The sequence below is a fragment of the Tyto alba genome, unplaced genomic scaffold (assembly GCF_018691265.1).
Source record: "Tyto alba isolate M040663 unplaced genomic scaffold, T.alba_DEE_v4.0 Super-Scaffold_38, whole genome shotgun sequence".
NCBI lineage: Eukaryota > Metazoa > Chordata > Aves > Strigiformes > Tytonidae > Tyto > Tyto alba.
In genome coordinates, this window is record NW_024881313.1 from 21,429,715 (window position 1) to 21,449,949 (window position 20,235).

At 35.7% G+C, this 20,235-nt stretch overlaps 1 protein-coding gene across 5 annotated transcripts in view; it reads left to right on the forward strand.

The window, feature by feature from the left end:
- MLLT10 (MLLT10 histone lysine methyltransferase DOT1L cofactor) overlaps positions 1-20,235 on the forward strand; it is a 141,420-nt gene that overhangs the window by 78,158 nt on the left and 43,027 nt on the right. The gene's annotated exons all lie outside the window — the stretch shown is intronic.

Genomic DNA, 20,235 nt, shown 5'->3' on the forward strand with positions numbered 1-20,235 from the left:
CACTGCATAAGCAAGAGATACTTAAAAAATATACATGCTTAAAGAAACAAAATAATTCCCATTTGTTTCCGAACAAGACAGGTACTTAAAACTTGATCTTAAATTCACATGCTTTTAAATCTTTGTTTAGATATAGGCAAATGGTGGTTTTTGTTACGGGTAATAATGGCAATACCAGTGGCAACTGTATAAAGAAAATTATTTTTCTTGCATTGGAACCAATAGGGAGAAATGGTGTGTGACAAAACTTCCTGGTTCACTGTCCATCTTTCTGATGAAAATGCAGTTTTAAAAACATGTTATCCTTGTATCTGTTATGTACAGAGATCATCCAGTAGATTTAGAACAGTGTTCTGATTATTTTAGAACTTTCTTACTCATAACCTCTTTGAGGTGGATTATGTATTATTGTAGTTGGAGTAATAGATGGGAGTACAAAGTTTGGTTCGAAGTGAAGGACCCATGTTTCCCCCCTTATATTTGTTTTAGAATATTCTGATCTTGTCAGCTCCTAGAACAGGCTTTTCCCTGGCCAGGTCCATCCCTGCTTCCTTTGTCCTTTATTATATCTCACTCTACCATATATATAAAATGCCAGTGATCATGTTCGACTCCCTTTGTAAAAAGCTTTGAAATACATGGATGGAAATATTGGGTAGGTTTTATCATCTTTGTTATGATACTCAGCCTATAATTTCAGCTGTGTTGAACATATTTAGATTCTTGCTAGCCAGCATTAGACCTCTCCTCTATAAAACAGTGGTATTTTCTGAAGGTGCCAAAGAATACGAATGAAAAACAAAGTCCGTAAAGTAAATCACCCCAACAAAACCCAGAAAACTCAAAGAAACAAAACCAGATGGGATGTCTACCTTTGAGCATGAGCTCTAAATTTATCCAGAAACTTCTGCGTGAGTCTGAGCATACTGTTTTAATGTACTCTTCTCCCCGATTTCCCCTTTCTTTTATGGTTGTAGTGCTGCTTTCCTCACTTCATCATAAGCATTTTCTGGATTTAGCAGTTCATTTACAACTTTTTTACAATGAAGAAGGTCATATGAGTATTATCAATATTATCAGAAACATACAGTTGCTCAGGTATGATATGCTGATGTTTCTCTTTGAAATGTCTCCCTATTGTCTAGGAACAAAATCCGATAAGTGATTCTAAAATATTTGACCCAAATAAGATTTTGTGCATGTAAATGTGAGAGAAAATGCAGGGGAAGTCAAAAAATTTGAAGACTCTTACTTGGAATTGCCTTGTTACTTCAAAGAAATAGAATCAGGAATAAGTTAGATTGTATTAAACAAAGCTTTTGAGTCACTTTTTCAAGGATCTCTCTTTTTTTTTTTTTTTTTTTTGTAATAACCTTATTAACTGCAGCTATCCTAAGCTACCATTCTTTTTCCATTTTCTTAAGAGTACTTGTTGAGATCCATAAAAATTATGAAAATCATTACTTCACAGATATATGATAATCTTGTTCACAGTTAATGTTCAAATTAGATGAAATGTGAAGGAAAGCTTATTTTAAAAGGTAATGCAGATTCATCATGTGCTATTTATACATAATTAAATGTCTTCCATAAAACTTTTATTCAGAATTAGTACATTTAGCTCATTTTGTGAAAATATTTGTCCTCTCCAAATTTTTTTTCCAGTCTACAGAACTGTTTTCCCACTTAATAAGAACAGATATACTATGAATAGTACAAGGCCATTTAATTAAAAGCTGTTACAGTACATACACTCAGGTTGTATCATAGTTACTATGCAATTGATCTGATGTATTAAAAATTTCGAGAGCTTAAATGTTCAGTCATAACGTTCTTTAATTTTTTTTCTGAAATGTCTTTATAATCTGATAGAAAACACTGTATGGATTACTTTTAACAGTATACTCAAAGGAATGAAAACTAATCTAAAAAAAATAAATAAAATTTAGTTGGTAGTGTGATAAGGAAATTTAATATTAAATCAACATTTTTCTAGTACATATACCCCTGTTTTTTTGTTTGTTTGTGTGGTTTTTTTTTTTTTTAAAGCTTCTTTAGCCAATAACAGTTTATTTACAAGCCCTACTTTCTGCTGGAAATTCACAAGCACTGTAAGTTTATTGTCTAAGAAGACATAAGTCAGTTGTTAATGGGAATTATATAAAGCTGATAATGGTTCCCCCAAAATGTGACTGGTCTTTGAAGTGATTTCAGGATCCACATTTTTTAATGAGGAAGGGTTTGATCTGGACTCTACAATTTTATAGAGTTATTTAACTTTTTAAGTCACACTAATTGTATTCTCAGGATTAAGTTAATTGTTGGCATCCTTCTAGGGAATAACACTTAAAGATTTCTAGTCTGAAATATTGTAAAGCAGTGATCCCTTCTGCTAAATATTCTTATTTTTTTCTTTTCACAACAGTGGTGATTAAAAACCAGAAAACCTTCATCCAGGGATTGGAAAAGATGAGTAGCATCTTGTCCTGATGCTTACCTCTGCTAGTAGTAGATTCCAAGATTGAATGTTTCTTTTACCATACTTGCACTTTATTTCAACAGTAGTGCAGAAACTAATACAATGGTGGGAAGAAAAAAAAAAACAAACAAACCCAAAACATTTATGATAAATAACACTCATACATTCTATATCATTCTGTCAAGCAGTTTATTTAGGTTCTGGCCCCTCTTTGTTTGGAGTATACTCAGGTGTGTGAAGAACTTTCTTAGAATTTGTGTCCCACAGCAACAGGGGAAAAATATTTTCTGATGTACAGTGCCTTCTGACTTCTGTGAATAATGAAGCAAGGTAAAATGGAAGGCAATCAAGTGTCAGAAGTAAACAAATTTCTGCTTTATGGTAGATAAAGTTCTTCCACAGTTATTTTTAAATTCTTCATGGATATTTGCTGCTGGAAGAATTACAGTTCTTCAAGTAATAGGGATGCTTCTTTGTCTTTCCCAGTTCCGTTCTTGATTTTAAGTGTACAACATTGTATGGTATCAGCCTCAGTTGCTAAGGAAGTCAGGGGATCATCTGCTTTAATATTTTAATTTTTGCATAATTGGTTTTATGCCCTTGTGAATACTGTAAACCCTACAGGAGCTTATAAAGCAATTCTTTTTTTTTCCCTAAGAAGACTGCAGAAAGTTGAATTCCAAACTGGGACTCAAAATGGTTAGCCCATTCTTTCAGCATGTTTGCTGTGCCTGTCTTCTGGAATTCCTTTGTCACAATTGAAGCAACCATATAATTTGTCTTCTACATTTTTATCTCTACATCATATGCATTCTACCCGTGACCAGCTCTGCTTGGTAATATGAGACAGTTTTTAGAATAAAGGACGGATCCAAAGCCGGTATTGTACTTTAATAAAATGATATTTCAAACTCTGATTTAGAAACAGTTAAAATTTTTTGACACACGTCCTTCTGTGTTGACCTTATGTCATGTGCAGTCAAATTTCAGCTTTATATAGGAGTTTACTAAATGCTACAGCTTAGTCCTTTTATTAATTTTCCTTTCTCATCTGATTCAAATAGTGATGAAGCCTCTGCCAAGTGTTACGCTTCTGTGCAGGAGATGATCTTACTGTTAAGGTTGTTGTCATACTGATGATGTAAGAGAACTCTGAGCTTCAAAGTAGATGAGTAACTTGAAATCATTCTCATTGAGATACTGAGTACCTCAGAGCTTATGTTAAATCTTTATGATATTATGTTTAAACTCCTGTAGCCTTTGGCTTACTAGCTAAACCTATTGGGAGAAAGAGTTTAGAAAAAAATTAATTTGAAACAGTTTGTGCTATTGCATTTATTTGCTAGATGCCCCAGAATCAGAAGCAGAAAAAAGAAGTCTTGCTGTGTTAAAAAGCCAGTTTGTATTCCAGAGGAGACAGAATAGAAAGAACAAATTGATACTAATAGATATTAATGACCTTTTTGGACTAAGCAAATGGTGTAGAAAACACACAAGGCACAATTCATGTGCAGATAATTTTATTCTTTGTATTTGAGGCTCAAGAGAAATCATGTTGGTTTGATACAAGATTAAAATGTTAAAATCGATGATTATTGGTGTAGAAAACGTGGAGACATCAAGTAATTGGGAAAAAAATCACATGAGGTAGTAGAAGCTTATGAAAATGGGGATTATCATGAAATGGATCCCTCTATCAATGTTCTTAACTAAAACAGGTGTTAACAGCAGCTGCAGCCAGAAGTAATAAATTGGCATTTTCTGATGATAAATACCTCATATTTTAATGTTTTTAGACTGTTAATGTTAAATTCTAGTAAGTCTTTAAAACCTGTGAAATTGTAGGAGACTGGTGGGTAGTTAATGTTATGTAATTAGGATGTGTCTGATACAAGAAAGATATTAGATGTAAAGATGTAATGATTAGTGGTGGTTATTTTGAGTTATGGAAAATAACTTTTTGTATTTTTAAAATAAAAGCAGTGGCATAGTAGATGTCTGCATTTCAATTGATACAGGATGACATTTTTAATAAAGACGTGTAATGATAGGAAATCAGCAAACCTTTGCATTCAATGTAACTAATGTATAAGTCTCAATTTAATTTTGATCAGAGAATTATTAAATTAGAGTGTTTACTTTGGGGTTGTGTTATTTCCCTCTACATTGGTTGTCAACCTTATGCTATTTATTGGAAAATTCTGCAATTTCTGAAAAAAGTTGGGTATGAGGACAGTATAAAATGTATCTCTTGGTAAGCAGTATGAACCCAGAGTTGTTGGTGAAGTTAAAGTATAAGATTATGTCTAGAAAAGGTGAATATGTACTTGCAGGATAAGGATGGCCTTCTGGGGAAGGAAGGGCTGAAAAGAAAAATGATAAAGGTGAATAATCGCTTCCAGTGTTGAGCTGTGTTTAAAAATATTTGAATGCATAAACAACAAACTAATGAAAAAGTCAGCTATGTGTTCAGTAAAGCACATCTGCTCTTCAAATACTGTGTCTAGTTCTGCTACCTGCTGTGTCTAAAAGAAGAGCCATGAGAAGGATTCAAGGACTGGAAACTGAAAACTGACACTACAATGATCCCTAACCTAACAAAACCCAATAGAATACGATAAAGTGAGAGCAAATAATAGTAGAACAATTCTCAGTAATGGTTCTGAAAATTTAGAGGTAGTATGTCTTCTAGAAGATACAGTTGAGCATATTTATTGGATTTGCAGGTTCAGGAAGTTCTAGAGCTAAGAATCAAATCATGTGCTTGCAGTGATTCTTGTTTGGATCTTATCTATGAACCTAATTCTGTGCTCTATTATCCTTTTGGTTTCTAAAAGAAAAATCAGCATGGTGCATCAGTTTGGCATATGAAGTAGATTGTAAGTGGGCAAATAATGCATTTCAAAATACAGTAGTTAGTAGGGAATTGTCAGGCAGTGCGGGTCTGCAGAAATTAGTTCCCAACGTGGTATGTTCTATGCTTTTATTAAAGATTGGGAAGAAATTAAGAAATCTTTGCTGCATGCTGTGAGGGTTCACAGTGGTTTCTAAAACTACATGTAGAAAGAAGTATACTCAAATGTAATGAATAGTAATTCCTTGATTAAAAAAATTTTGTACAAAAAATACTGAGCAATGAACCTTCTAGCAGTTGTGTTTTGAAAACAACTATGAAAAACTTCTGAATAATGATGGAGAACCGAACATTATCTCATATTGAGACACTTTAGGAATAAAAGGCTGTTGTCATCCCCGTGATACTCATTTCAAGAAGGGGTATTAAAGTTGTATCACTTGAAATTACTCCATAGATTTTGCAGGTAAGGCTACTGTATTTAGTTCTGATATTAATTTCCTCCTAAAATATGAATGCAAGGATGTTGAGAAGAGTCTTACAGTGATCAAGATTTTTAAAATGTTCTTTTCAGAGAGTCTTAAGCTCTTCTATAGACTGAAATATCTTTAATTTGAGAACATTTCAGTTTACAAAAACAGTTAAAAGCATGATCATAAGTCTTATACAGGAAGAATTAATATTCCTGGTCAAGATTTTTTCATTGGCAGATGTATACTGCATACTGGTAATTGCCCTATTTTCTGTTGTTTAAGAAAATGTTGACAGAAAAATACAGACCAGGGGTACCTAATTAGATGGGTTGCTAAAATCAAGAAATGTTCAGCCTTTCCACCTTTGAAGTCTCCAGGCTGCCTTACTTTCCATGGAAGCAGTGGTTTGTGCATTAGATACAAATCAGCTCCCCTGTGAATGTTGCAAGACTAGAAACTCTTGGAGCATTGCTTTGAAACAAAACTTGATTTAAACCAAAACAAAACAAAAGAAAGTTTTCCTTTCTCAAAAAGTTGTAGACTTTTTGTTTTGTTTTGGTTTTTTTTTTTTTTTTTTTTTTGGAGTGAAAACAGATGTGAGGGCCTTCTGAAGTGAAAAAATGTCCTAGGGAAGGGATGGTAAGTTCTAGTAACTATAGTTTGCATGTCAAGGTGTTTAGACCTGCTTATATCAGAGAAGATCTTGGTAGCTGTGGAAATGACATTTTACCTTACTAGTTAATTGTTGTATGAGAATGTAAGTGTCTTCAGGTTAAAATTGGAATTTTGAAGATTATATACTTGAAACTAGATTCCCAAATTATGGTGTGACTCTGGGCATTAGTTTCTAGTTACATTTCAAAATATATAATCGTTTATTTATTTATTATGCTCTGATAGTCAGCAGCAAATAGTTTATTTAAATTATGAATTTATAATATACTTCAGATTCTAAGAAAACCCTACAAAATAGAAACCAAATTAATATGGGAAAGGGAATATGTATTTTCCTGAGTTCTCTTTTAGGTCTTTAATTTTAAAACAAAATAAGATGATTTTGATAGTCATTTCAAGAGAAAGATTTAATAATTTTAAACAGCTGATCAAAAGATGTAATTATTTATAAACTGTTGGAAATTTTGTTTTTATTCTGCCCAAGTATGAATTTAATAATGAATAAAATAAATTATGTGGACCTAGATTTTTTGCCCATACAGAATTATTTGCAGAATTGGCATCTAAATATGATCCTTTTGAAACATAACAAATATCTGTATGGATACAGTGGCTTTTTGTTAGCTGTATGTATAATAGCAGAGAAGAAAATGGACTGGGGGGGCTTAAAGGCTACTTGAGTTGCTGTGCTTACTACTTTCCAAATTTAGCTATAAATCTTTCTTGTTTGGTGAGGGAAGGTTTTCAGAGAAATCTATAAGCTTTTTGTAAACTGTTTGCTTTTTGATTATATTTGACCTGTAAGCCAATGAAGTGCCTTGTATATATTTGGTGCTAGGTTTGAATTCCTAATAAAAACTCATTTATTTTAGGCTGTATAATCTGGGTAAACTGCACTGTATGGATGAGATCTAGGTCACAGTTTTGTTATTATTGTTGCCTGCATAGTGACCAAAATAAATTGTCTGCTTTTTCAGGGGCTAATTATCTTTACATGGAATAAAAGTATGTGGCATTATCATTCCATTTAAAAAAAAAAAAAAATGTGGAGGGGGAGAAAGAGAAAAAATGTACTGAAACTTTCAGTTTTCTGCTTGGATTATGTTAGTGCTCTAGCTCTTTTTATAAAACTAAGAAATAGAATTTAAAATAGAGCAGGGGAACAAGGAGACGGTCTGAAGCAGTTAAATTGCTAACCTACCATATGTCTTTGTAGAAGTTGATATTTACTTTAGAGATGTACCCCCTTCCTGAAGATCAAGGAAATATTCCTTAAATTTAATTCTATTTCTGCATGGAAAATGAAGTGAAATACGGGTGTTGTTTGCTTACTTGCAACTGTTTAGTTCCCAGGATCTCCTTTAAATTTAGACTTAAACACCTTCATTTGACATAATTTTGTATATATAGATTTAAAAATTTAAAAATATATCTTTTTAAGTGTGAACATTTTTCAGCATCTGTACTCAATTTACTAGAGTATGGCATTCTTTATAAGTCAAATGCAAGATAGCAATCAGTCTTTTAACTCCATAAAATCTGTTAAAGGTGATACGGGAACATGAAAAAAGTGTGTCGGGAGGAGGGCAAAGAGGAGGCTTTACTATAAAAGAAACAGTAGGGTTTTTTACCCCTCCTTGAAAATTGTACTTTTCAGATTTTACAGACTTTCAAATCTTTCAGAAATCAAATATAGCTGAAAAATAAGTTATGTGTATGCCTTGATGGTATTTGCAGCATTTTTGTCCCTCTGAAGATTGTCCAATTCATATGGTAAAATTCTTGAAGTAGTGATGTTGTCAGTCAGAGGTGATAGCACTACAGTCAGGTTTTTAAAATCAGAAGGAAATGTACTTTGCATTTAAATTTCCCATTTATTTGATGTGAAAAACTGCACTAACAGAAGTTAAACTGACTGAAAGTTGTTTAAGGATTATGATCAGGGTGACTAACTTATAAAAAAGGCTATAATGTCTAGAACTGTTGTTGATTATTGTAATAATTTCTGAGATTCCCCTGTAAAGTTTTCAAAAGAAAACAAAAAATTTAAATAGAAATATTAACAAAATGTAGTGGTAAAAGGAAGACTAGTTAACTTAAAATAGTTGAGCTTTGAACTGAAAGATGTTGCTTGGGGACAAATCCATTAAGACTTATAACGGACAGATTCCTTTGTTGATGTATAGGACCTGTATTATCCATAGACTATGCTCTTTTTAAACAACGGCAGTCAGACCAAGCATCTGATTATCAACTCCACACTTCCCTATGCCTTCTTGTGCAAGTAGTTTATTTTACATTCTTAAACAGGTTATGTGGGTGTGATAGGACTAAGAACAGAAGCTCTCTGAAGCTCTAGATAGCCTGTGCTATGGTGTGGTACTATGTGTGTTGCTTGGTACAACACTGCGGCACGTGTCCCACAACAATTTTTGCTCTGTAGTAAAATATTTGAAGTCAGGCAGTCCCCAGGTAGCTTCATATACTGTGGTTGATGAAAATCAGAATGCCTAGCTCTAGTTAAAATGGCAGGAACCAGTTGGGATAGCTTTACAGGTACAATCAAAGATTTCAATAGCTTCTATATTTAAGAACATTTCAAAAAAGGGGAACTGCAGAATCCAGTGTCTGTCTAGATGTGAAGATGTGTCTTAGCTACACTAAATGACAATATATCCTAGTGTCTTTTCACTGTATGTTAGTTCCTGATATTTCATAAAGGTTACCTATACTAACTGCTTAGAAGCTGCAGGATCTTTATGTTGATCCACTTGGATGTGAGCTCAGTTTTAATAAATCTCCCCAGCATAAATAAAATGCAAAAAGTTGGTACAGATCAGCCAACACCATATTTCCAGAAGATTACTCAAAGAATCCTCTCTTTCAGGAGTTTTAGGCATAACTGAAAAAGTGTTGCAGGAGCTTACTATACAGGTATGCTGTACACACAAAGTGAGCTGTCAAAACACTTAGCAAAATAGTTCTTATCAGGGCTTTTGTGGTGGTAATGCAAGAAATAGTAAGTGGAATAATCTATTGTTAGAAAGCTACTTCTTGTCTAGTCCTGAATTGAAAGTGAATTTTTTGTCCATTTGAACTAAACTGGGATTTAACACCTAGTTTAGATGTAAACTCATTACTTCATATTGTGTTTTCTATACTCTTTATTTATCTTTTAAAAAGAATTCTTCATTTTTTGGTGTCAGATCTGGTAGATATGTAAGATATCTGTGAGAAGGCCATAAGGATAACATTAAGAAAACTTAATTTTGACGGTCATCTAATTTGCTGCATATGTTTTCATGAGGGAGAATTACACACAGTGGTTCAAAGTTTCTGAAGAGGGTTCCCATTAGACTAACTTGAAAAACCTGGAAATTTTTGTCCAAAAAGAATGACCATCTCTGGTTTTTGGACCAGTGTCGGTCTAGAAACTTGAGTTGAAGATTGATTCATGGAAGCTATAAACATGAAAAAAAATGAGTAATCTTATTAGATCCTTTATAGCTGTCTTGGTTTTATATCTATTTCCCATTGTTTAACTGTTTTGAACATTTACAAGAAGAATTTCCTGGTAAGAATGACTAGAGGTTCCAAGTAAATTTAAATACCTCCCCCTCTGCCCCCCTAAAAAACCAACCCAATTCATAAGCTATCAATATAGTTAGCTTTCACATAATCTCAAATGCAGGTTTTGGTTGTTTGGTGATTTTTCTTGTGTGTGGGGTTTTTTTGGTTTTGTTTTTGTTTTTTTTTGTTTGTTTGTTTTTGTTTTTTTAAGAAGTATGAAAACTGTCATTGACTCATGCCTAATCTGTAGGATTTAGTGGTTGGTTACAACACATAACATCATTTCGAAGGCCAAAGTCACTAGGCCTTTTTTCTGCTGTGGTAGTAGTGATAAGCTTAGAATTTAGCTTTAGTTTTTATATGCATAACCAATTCCCTTAAAAACAGGTAATGAACAATAAAAGGATGGTGACTCAGATGTAGGTATTAATACACAATCAATTCTGAGATATTTTGAAACTAATTGAAATGAATGAGCTGGAAGCAGTGAAGTCTTCCTGAACAGCATTAATTTTAAGGAAGAATAACTGTAAGGTTTTAAAGCAAGTAATAGCAGCTACCATAAGGATTAGATGAAGAAAGGAAGGATTTAACCAAGACTGAGAGGAAAGTGCATAAGGCAGCAAAGATGGAAAATAAAGGAAAACAATGAATGTGAAGTCCAGTGTCGTGGATTGAGCCCAGAGGGCAACTGAGCACCACACAGCCCTTCACTCACCTCTTCCCCGTCAGAAATGAGAAGGAGAAAATAAAGTTAAAGGCTCTGGCATCAAGGTAAGGACAGGGAGGAGTACCTCACCCATTATGGTTAAGGGCAAAAGACAGATTCATTAGGGGAAGAGGAAAAAAAACCATTACGTTAATTCAAACACTAACAAAAACAATACTTAACAGACAAAGTGGGACAGTGAGAAGCGCCACCACATCCAAAACCACTTCCCTCCACCCCTCCCTTTTTCCTGGGCTCATCTCAGCTCCCTATCTCTCTACCTCCTCCCCCAGTGGTACAAGGGACAAGGAATGGGGGTTACAGTCAGGTTGCTGCTCCATCCTTCTCAGGAGGTGGGGTGAATACCCCACATTCCTCTCCTGCTCCACGTGGCTCCCCTCTCTTGGGGGACAGTCCTCCATGAACCTTCTCAGCAGTGAATCCTTCCCACAGGATGCAGCCGTTCCCATGCTGCCCCGACATGAGTCACCCTTGTGTGTTGCAGTCCTCCCGGTGCTGAACTACAACAGTGGGGGCTTCTCCTCTCAGAGTCCCGGCCTCCTTTAAGCACAGCTGCCTGTCCTGGTGTGGGCTCCTCCACAGGCTTTGGGTTGGCCTCTACTCCACTGTGGACCTCCATGGGTGACAGGGCTGGGGGTTCTGCTCTGGCACACCTCCCCCCCTTCCTTCTTCCTTCCACTGACCTCGATGTTCGCATAGTTGTTCTCCTAACTCCTGCTCACAAGTCCCAGCCCTCTGCCAGGTTCCCCTTCTTAAATATGTTCTCACAGAGGCGCAGCCACTGTCACTGGCTCAGCCCTGGCCAGAGGTGAGTCCGACTTGGAGCTGGGGGAGCTTTGAGAAGCTTCTCACAGGAGCCACCACTCTTGCCCCCTCCTCCACCTCCAACCCCCCCCCCTCCCCCCCCTCAAACTCAGCACATCCAGCTATTACAGCACAGTTTTTTGGCATACGTGATCACCATTCACCATCCCTAACCTTTCTTGATACCTTAGCATGTTGGAGTTCAATAGCTTGGCTGTAAATTGCAGGAGAAAACTACGTGGCTGGGAGGGTACTTCAGTGCAGGAAAAGTCAGGAAAGAGGTAGCTGCCAATAGAGGCCGTTATACTAGGAACCCAGACAGTAGCTCTTTTTTCCTTCCAGAATAAAACACCTTTTTTCATCTGCCTTCTACTAATTTATGGGGTGTGGAAGGGAATACTGGTAGGGAAACAGTTCTCCTTCTGTTCTGTGTTGAGGCTTGGGGGAAGTCTAGAATCAGCTCCATCAGTTACAGAGAGGGCTGATCTAGTGTTGGTTCTTCATTATGTAACTGGATGAGGTGTGTGTTAGAGCAGATTGTTTCAAAAGAATTAGGTTAAATAGGACATTCTCTTACTAGAATTCCTTGCATCTCATCTGAAGGACATCTGTAGCTATTGATCTCTTCCATGAATTGGTCTCTTCCATTAATTACTCTAATAATTTTGGAAACTATGCTGTTAATATCGGAAACATGAGAAGTTAGTTTCATATCCTTATGCATTGTAAAAGGATGTACTTTGTTCACAGCTGTTGCTGATTATGTTTTGACACTCTAAAAGAAGTGAATAGTCATGAAAAATATTCAGCATCTTTACAGTATTCATAATTGATAAATTTCTGTCATTTACCCCTGTTACCTTTTTTAGACCTAGGTATCTTAATACCTTTTTGTCATTCATACTATATCCTTTTTACCCTTTCCTGATCTCTCTTAGTGCTACTATATCCTTTTTGAGAAGTGCAGGTAGTATTTGAAATATAGGTGCAACATGAATTTTTGAAGTAGCATAATTAGGCTTTTTCTTCTGTTCTCTGTTCCCTTCTGATAATTTGTAACACTGTATTTGTCTTTTTTGATCATTGCATGACAGTCTTTTCCTGTTAGGAAACGTAAGGATTAAAAAAAAGAGACTTTCAAAGTAAGAACCAAAGGTGTGAATCCTTTTCTCCCATACTTATTCCATTGTAGTACATGCTTATTATGAAAAGTTCATTTTGATAAGCACAGTGGCAGACCATTAAAGTAATTAATATATCCTGGAACTGGCACTGTTCTCTTCAGGTTTGTGTATACAGTGAATGTTAAAAAGACTTTCTTTCCACATTTAATAGCTACAGTTGAAAGGGGTGCAGTTTGTTTCTCCCACTTTGTTTGTATGTTCTTGAGTTGCCAGACAACTGCTTGTTTTAACCCCATATTGCTGACTAGGTCTACTGAATTATTCTTGCCAGCTCTTTAACTACATCTCTTCCTCATTTGTCTATGAAGCGTTGTCTTGTAGTAGTAAATTTTGCACTGGGGCATGTCTAGGGTATTGTGCTTTAAAACCTTCTGAAAGCTCTGAGGGATGCTTGGGAATACGATGCAGGTGATGCTTTGTGTTAATGGTAGCTCCTGTGTGGTACAGTTTCAAAGAGACAAAAGCAAAAGGTGTAGTTTCAGGCAATCAAGGGCTGACCTTTTTTGTTAAAAAAACCAAAACAAAACAAAAAAACAAACCACAAAACAAAACTGAAACACCCCTATCACAATCTCCTCAAAAAACCTCCTGAGGAGTTCCTTAAATTTCAAAGGGGCTTTCCTTAATATTGAAGGCAGTGGTGGATCAAAATGGCTGCTGTTTCTTCTGCACAAAAATTGAGCATAACTGAAACAAAATCATAGAATTGTAATCAAATAAAGGCTGTGGAGAGTAGCTGTGGTCAAAATGATTCTGCTTTTAAGGGTGGCAGACAGCAGTTACATTGTGTCCTCTGTACCAGAGGCAGAAGTTGTCCTGATAGTATAATATATATGATCCCAGTCACATGAACTCTGTGTGTTTTAGTGATTTTTTTTTTTTCCTTGTAAAGCAATAGTTTTGATTATAAGCGTATTTTTTATCAGCGCTCTGAAAACTGTTGAGAAGGTTAATTAAAATTCAGTTTCATTTTTATCAGATTAATCTACTTTTGCCAAAAAACACCCAGGATTTTGCATATTGTGGTGTTTTTTTCTCTACCACAAAATTTTAAAAAAATTAATATTTCTTTTTTTACAGTACAGACTTAGTCTGTAATATTTTAATTAAAATATTCTAAACTTTAAATTTTTTTCCATGGAAGTATCTTTGACTAATTATTCAAGTTTAAACAGCAGGTAAAAGGCAAGGATCTCTTTTTTAAATGACTTTTAAATTGGTTTTGTAATATTCTAGTATCAATGATAAAAGTTTAAATTGTCTTTGTCATTAAGTAATTTTTTTGAAATCCTGATGTGAAGAAGAGCCTGACAGTTAAAAAATGGCTTATGACAGCAGTCTTTAGTAGCTGCCAGTTGTGGCGAGAAGAGCAAAGAGAAGAATAAAGCATAAAGGACAGTCACCCTGTTGGAACATAAACAGTTAGTACAGTCAGACATCAGAGGCTGATGCAGGTAGAAAATTCACCCATGGAAGTATGACAGAGGTGCCCGCCGCATTCTCTCCTGCAAAATCATTAATTTGATCATCTTCTCAAACCAGATGTGTAATCGGAGGGCTTTGTTCATTAGTCGTGGGCTCGAATGAACTAGTAAATTGAAACTAAAATAATTTTGTAGTCATGAGGTCATTGTCCTAAATATGAATGAATTTGTGGCCTAAGTGGAAGAGGTGGGCCATCTGCATTACTGCCATCACTCTGCAACTGGGCATGAAAGTGTTGTGTTGCTGTGGAGGCTGAGCTACAGAGACTTCTACCTACCCAGCAGATGATGTGAATGTATTCTGGCACTTTGTGGTTAGAGATCCATATCTTCTTCTAAACTCCAACCCTTGAAGAAAAGGAAGTTCACGTGAGCATCTCCTTTGGTGTACCACTAGTTGGACCTTCTTTCTCTCTATGTATTTGAGTTCTTCAGCTGAGCTCCCTAAAGTCCAGGAGACACAACTGTTTTCTGTTAAACTTCTTGATTGCTTGAGTTAGTCTCAGTCTATCTGTGAAGCAAAAAAGATGTCTTGTGATTAAAATTAGCAGGGCAGCTTCAGTTTAAGTCTCTAAATTTGTTGCGGACAATGAAATTAAAATCAGTCTTTTGTTGGGAAGACTGGTTATTGCTGGAAAGTATTTGTATTTTTATTTGTAATAGTAGCTTTAGAGTGCAACTGATTGGCATGTGCTGAAATGTTCTTCTCATACTCCACATTTAAAAGCTAACAAACATTGATAAAAGAAATATAAGTAAAAAATTACAGTGGATAGAAATAAATCCATTTTACAATTTGAGCTACTGTAAATGATCAGAGCTCTAATACAAGAAAGATGTATTCAGGTACATTATTGTTCACTGAAATTCCTGTCTGTACATATTCTTTTGTGCGTCTGTTAAGCATGATCTTAACATGAAGCCCTTTTTCTCCTAACTCAAAAGCTTTCTCGAAGTTGATGAATACCATACATAATGGTAAGTTATATTAGAATCTTTTTCAGAGGTTCATTTATCACAAAGGGTAGCCTTTTGTGGAAAAGCCTGATTGAAGGTCTGCATATTCTATGGATTGGGTGAAATACAGGTCTGCAGTGAGTCAATTGTTCAGTACTTGAGTGAAAACTTTGTAGATTGTCTGCAGGAGCCTGATAGGTCAATAGTTCCTCAGTTCTCTTTTTATGATCTTTTTGTATGTGCACAGTAAAATGATAACAGTTTTATTCCAGTTCTGAGATTCTTTTCTTTAATTTTGTGAATAGTGTGTGTTTCTAGTTCTTCTTCTGTGCTCCATTCATAGGTGTGTTATAGTGGTGTCTACCTTGGGCATTCTCCCACTTGCCTTCCCGGCTACTTAAATTACTACAAGTAATGCATATGAAGGTAGCTTGTTTTGTCCATTCTTTGTTCTGACAGCCCGATGCTGCCTATTTGTGTCACTGATAACAGTACTATCAATTTCAGAGGGAGCAATGTTGAATTTTTAATGTATCTAATTGCCGTTTCCCTTTAGTACTCAGTATTGGCTTTGTACCCCTAGTTCTGTATTCACTCATAGCCAGTGGAAATGAAATGTATCTTATTAAATTAGAACTTGGCTTTCTTTTTCAGGCTTTTGTTCATTTGTAGGAAACAATCATAGTTATATTCACAGATTACTGAAAGATTTAGAAGGGAATATTTACAGTTAAAACACTCACATGAAGCTAGTTTTGAGGTTGATCAAGTTTGTTTCTCAATGTGATATTTAATTGGTGTCAGGTGATCTGTTAATAAAAATTGGGGTTTTTTTATCCATTGGTGTCAGCCAAATGGAATGATTTTCTTATTGCTGTATGTGTATGTTGAAAGAGCAGTGCTATATGCATTGCAAATTCTATTGGCTTGAAGTTCAGCATATGCAAAAGAATTTAAATGTTTAAACTTTGCATGGTGAAGTTCTTTGCATTTTAAGCTAGTAATCATTAAGGTTTTATAGGACTTTTGCTTTTTACAGTCGGAGCCACGAATTACATCTGTTAGGCAGATGTCTATAGTGGTGGGTCTCTTAAATAATAAAAAAAATTAATATTACATTAAATTTATATTTCATAGTCTACATGTGGTGAGAAATACTGCAATTTTTCTAGATTTGCTTTGCTTAGTAAAATAGGTTTAGCTTTTTTCCTTTTGATATAGGGTTTCCCTCTCACTCTCCCAGGTGTACAGTGCTCTGAAGCAGCTTTGAGATGAAGGAAAGCAAGCTCACCATTTTTCTGAACAAAAATAAAACATCTGAAGGGTATCTGACAAAGTGTGCTCAATTTGGACTTGGTGAGTTTCTGCTGTTTTATAAGCAGAGCCTTTTTGCTGTTTAATATTGAAGAAGTATAGGTTCACAACAGTGCAAAATAGAAATTGTTGGAACGCCATTTGTGATGACTTCTTTGCACATTGCATTTTTTTTTTTTATAAACTAATTGTGTATTCCCAACTGCAGCATAGAAGTTGTAAGGGCGTAGAGGAAAGTGGTTACTTAATGTTGTATAGTTCCTTGTCAAGCAATAATAATGCTTTGTATGACTCATCGTGGGGCAGCATAATGTTCTAAAACAAACATGTTGGTAACAGTGTTTGGACAGGATTTATCATCTAATCTACCTCTAATCCCTTTTTTTTTTTGGGTGTGTGTGTATGTGTTTTATCTACCTTTCCATGTTTGTTTTTTTTTTTTTTTTTCCTAAAGAAGACTGGTTACTTCCTCTCCCTCCCTCCCCCCACCTTCCCAATCTCACAAAGATTTTTTTTTGTGTACTGTTGTTTTGTCAGAAGCATATATATGGGTGAAATCAATGAGAGTAGGTAGAAACTTTGGTAATATGGACAGCAAGGAAAGTTTTTGCCATGGGTGTATATAGGACAAAAAGAAAGTATTCAAATTTAAGAGAAATATTTAAATATAGGAAGATCACTTGTTCCCACAGCATGTTCAGATTATGAGTCAAATAATGCTGGGGACACTAAGACTCATTGTCTGTAAGAGTTTAGATGGAGACATTTTATCAGGAGTTTGTTTTTTCATTGCACTGAGTTTGTTAGCTGCACATCAGCAAGGAAGTACCAGAAGGAGAAAGCTAGGAGTTTGTTTTGGTTTGAGTGGAGACAGATGCACGTTTAGAGCAGAGGGGTTCATATGATAGTTATGGTAGTATAAATGTGATGGTCAAAGCCTGTCAGTTGAATTTGGTGCTGTCAAAGTGTAAAGGAAGAAAGATGATAGCTAAAGTCTTGAACACAGTTGAAAGGGTCAGTTAAAAAAAGATGACTAGAAAAGAGTCATGCAAGCTGTATCTTTCCATAAGGATACCTGTCTCAATAGAAAGGAGTCAAGATACTTCAAGACAGAAGTGGCACATTGCAGTTTTGCCAGTAAGAGACTTAGTACTCAGCACTCTGTTTGTCAGTTTTATGGTCAACTTCTTACATTTTTCACGCTTTTTAAAAAACTTGTTTAAAAAAACCTGAAAAACTGCATTTGAGTGATGTGAAGTTTTCACTGCTGTTTGCTGTGTGATAACTTTGTGCTTTGTCCTTCCCAGTCTTACTCTGGACCTTACAGTCAAACTTTTTTGACCTGACCTTGAAGTTCCATCTCTTCTGCATCATTTTTATGGGCCTACCACTGGAAAGCAGGTGGAGGGGGTACAGACATACGTATCTGTTGAGGATTTTAGTGTACACTTTAAAAAAAGACTTTGGGGAGTGGTGACCTGAATGCTATTTTATGTTTGAGCTAGTTGTAAATTGTGATAGCCTTTCTGTGGCTACTTCTGTTCTTGCTCATTCTGTCTTCTGTTTGTTTTATTTCTTACTCCTGTTTTCAGGTCTCTGTTTTTGCTTGTTCTGTTTTATGCTGATTTGTGTGTTGCAGTGAGGAGAGTTGTAGCACAGAACAGACATCCATCGTGCCAGTCCTAACACTGTGGTTGGCTTTAGAAGACAGCACATTTCCAAAGAAACTTTTCAGTTCTGCAGCCTTGGGCTCTGCATCAATGCAGGCAAAATTTAGTATATATGGTGTGATTTTTTTTTAAACAAAGTAACCTAAACCAGACAGAATTTGTATAGAATGAGATAAAATTTTTCAACCTAGCCCAACTTGGGCAGACTTTTACAGTGTTGATAAAAAGGCATCTGCCTGTATTGAAGCATGGGGACAGTAGCGCTCGGCTATACCATATAAATTTAAAAAAGGAAGAACAAGAGAAGGGCAAATTACAAAGTCATCCTGAAATAGTTCCATTATGCACATTTTTTCCAGAATATTGAATAATTAAGTGTTACTGCTCAGTTGTCAAACATTACAACCTTAATTATAGCTACCTGTCCATGAGTTTCCAGAATACCACTTTAAAGCTCTAGTTGTTGCTAATGACAGCTATGTGTAGTCTTTCAGCAGTTCAGGCAACAGCTGTTTCCCACCACCAGAAATAACTAATCACTACAGAATCGCCATTGTTATTTGTTAGCCTCTCTGATGGCTTGCTTTTTGAAAATTCTGGCTCAGTCAAGCATCCTGCAGCATGCCTTCGAAGATACCAACTTCAGATCACCAGAATTCAAAAGAGAGATCTTCTGAAGTTAGAAACTTCTTTAAAAGACCATGTTATGCTAACAATGAAAAGGAATCTAGTGCCTCTAGTGACTCACCATTTTAGCACTGTGCTAGATTGCTGGCAGAGTGGTTTGAAGCTATGGTAGGTTTTTGGATATCTTAAGCAAACACATTAAGTTCTGCCTGGAAATCATTAAGAAAGGTAGATCACAGCTATCATGTTCCTACTCAGGAAAACTGCTTTGGTTTTAGTATGTCATATTAAAGTAACTTAGGCTTGTTTGTCTTGGCTCACCATGACAAAAATGGATTTCTAAAAAAAGTTAAGACCTTTATTTACCAATTTTTCTTCCATATCTGTATGATTTTTTTTCTTGTAGAGATCTTTCTGTGCTGTGCTACACTTGAACTACAGGTCTTTCTTGTAGTTCTGAGCGTATGTGTCTCAGATAGGATCGTGAAGCCCTTTATCCTATTGCTCTCATTCTGGAAGAGTACTTCAAAACTTTTTGAATCAGACTAGAATAAGTATGAAATTCTTAATGTGTCTTATTTCATAAAACTGAGTTAATTATATATGTGAACCTTAAACAGGGAGTTATAAAGCATCTCAAAGATTTATTATGGGAAATGAGAACTTCTGGAGGAAACAAATGAAAGGAGGTTTGTCACTGTGTCGTCCCTGTCTTTCCACCCTCCCCCCATCCCTCCCTTCCCTCTAGAAAGACCACACAGTTTAACTGAGGTATAACTTGGCAGTGGGACATGGTATGAAAAGTTACAAGTGTTCGGAAAGAAGTGGAAGAAATTCGTTGGGGCAGGAGAGGAAGCAAATTTGAGGCTAATAATTACTAAGACCATTCCTCAAGCTCAAAAATCTGTATGTTACAGATTTCTAGAGGCTGGGAGAATATTTGAGGAAAGTATGACATCATGCTTGCCCTTTTCTTGTGCTTTTCCTTCTGCAACTGCTGTTGGTCACTGTTAGAGATGGATACACTGGGCTAGAAAAATGATACAGTTCTCCCTGTGTTCATACTCCAGTGTGTCACTCATCTGTCTCCTTGTGTCATGTTCAGACCTCTTTTCTCAGAGAGCAAATTCACCTTGGCTGGGCTATGAAAAACATGAGTTTGAGCCCTTCTGCAGTGTAAGACCTGGAGCTGCTTGAATTAATTCAAAGTAGAAATGGGCACACTCTGTGCCAGGAAGCTGTAACCTTTGTGACAGTGGTTAAGGCAATTTTGAAATTTTGTGCTTAAAAGCCTGCCTGTGGAAATAAAAGTCTAATTGAGGACTGTATATTGTCTGAGCTTGGTTTAAGCAACTCCTATGTGTTGTTTCATGTTAGTTCGCTGATGTATGTATTCCTCCCTGTTCATTGAAGA